This window comes from Rhea americana, unplaced genomic scaffold, assembly GCF_003343005.1.
Source record: "Rhea americana isolate MKP2758 unplaced genomic scaffold, rheAme1 scaffold_69, whole genome shotgun sequence".
In the NCBI taxonomy this organism is placed as follows: domain Eukaryota; kingdom Metazoa; phylum Chordata; class Aves; order Rheiformes; family Rheidae; genus Rhea; species Rhea americana.
Window position 1 is genome coordinate 3,415,821 of NW_028186856.1, and position 1,725 is coordinate 3,417,545.

Sequence of the window (1,725 nt, forward strand, 5' to 3'; positions counted from 1 at the left end):
GCCTGCGCAGGTAAGAGCCGCGCTCCGGAGAAATCCCCGCTTAGACTTAGCAAAAAGAGATGAAAGCGCAGGAAAAGCGTAAATATAAAACAGCATCTCGAGCTGCAAAAAAAATCAGTAGAGGTGAGTYCGGACAGGGAGAGACGCCCTGCCGCAAAACCAGAAGATGTAAAAGGAGCAGCGTGTGTTACACTGTGTAACTCTAGCCTCCAGGATATTTATCTTAAACAAAAAAGAGGCAAAAATAAGTTATAAAATAGCCTTCTAACATTACAAACAGCAGGAAAAACTGCTTTGCTTAAAAATGTTTCAAAATGTGAATACAATCTGTGTTTTATCTTGCATGGGGAAAACTGATGATTTAATAGGAATTAATGCTCCCAAATGACTCCTGTACTCTTGAAATTAATGTTCCTAAATCACTGGGGCATTTTGGAAAATCTTGTTCTGAAACACTRCGAGAAAAATCTATTGAGTAGAGATGCGCGCGCGCGCGCGTGTCTGTGTTTATTGAGACTAGCAGAAACTGGAGAGGGAGACAGGAGAAGCAGCTGCTTGTTAGCATCCATGCAAGAAAAAAGATTAAAGATTTTTATCTCAGTCTGGAAGTTTACAATACTACAGACAGCAAGACTTCTGTTTTGGTAAATAAAAATACTAAATGRCTTCTGTCATAAAGGCAAATAGATTGCTCGTATAATAGGAAGATTTTTTCTGTTGGTAATGGCCATGGACTACATTTACTTGTGTAATCAAGAGATGACAGCCAAAGGGTCCAGCAGTGTTTCTTGCATGCTTGATGTTAACTGTTTTAGGTGTTTACAATGATCAGGCCAACTTATTAACTGAATTTATTTTTATATTTTTAATATTAATTATATTTGTTTTCATATCTGTCAGGTTAGTTTGTTTTGGGAATGTTCTTTTCRGTTAAAATACAGTCCCTCACTTTCTGAACGTGCCTTTGATCGCAAGAAAATGTCCAGTAATTTACATGTATTACACTACAGCACATATATGGGATCAAATAAGAGTGTACACTTTAAAAAAAGTTGACATGCACTTTTACATTACTAGTTACACTGAAAATTTCTATATCATGTGATTGGAGTACCTGCAGTCTACTTGTTTCTACTCAACTTTTCTTCATTTACAGTCTTATAGACAAAGTCTGGAATTTTGCTTTTTTGACTTTTAAGAAACTCTACAGAAATCATAGGGAGCATTTTTCTATCTCAGTGTCAAATTAAGTTATTTATTCAATCATATATTCTCTTTGCTGTGGGTTTTACTGGCCTTTATGACCAAATACCTGTAGGATTTTTATTTAGAGAGTAATGTAGCAGCACACTGAGGCTGTTAGRTGGAAATGCTGTGCAAGCCTGGGATTACCTGGATTATTCTCTTGAAACTGTATATCAGGAATGTCCTACTGGTTCCCATGTAGCTGAGAATACTGATCTCCAACTCAAACAACATTGCTACCAAGTCAAACCAAACCAAAATTGAATTGAGATGCAAGCAAGTCTGTAGAACTTGATCATTCTCTGTTTTTAAACATAAGTATACTAGTGCCTTCCACAGATATACTAGCCAATGGAGGAAAGTAAGAACTGCTGCAAGAGCGATCTCTTCAGCTGTATTTGAAGGTTTCCATAAGGAATGAAATATGTATCCTTGAAGTTCATTTTCTGCAGCTTAGCCTAAAAACAAGGGTAACACTTT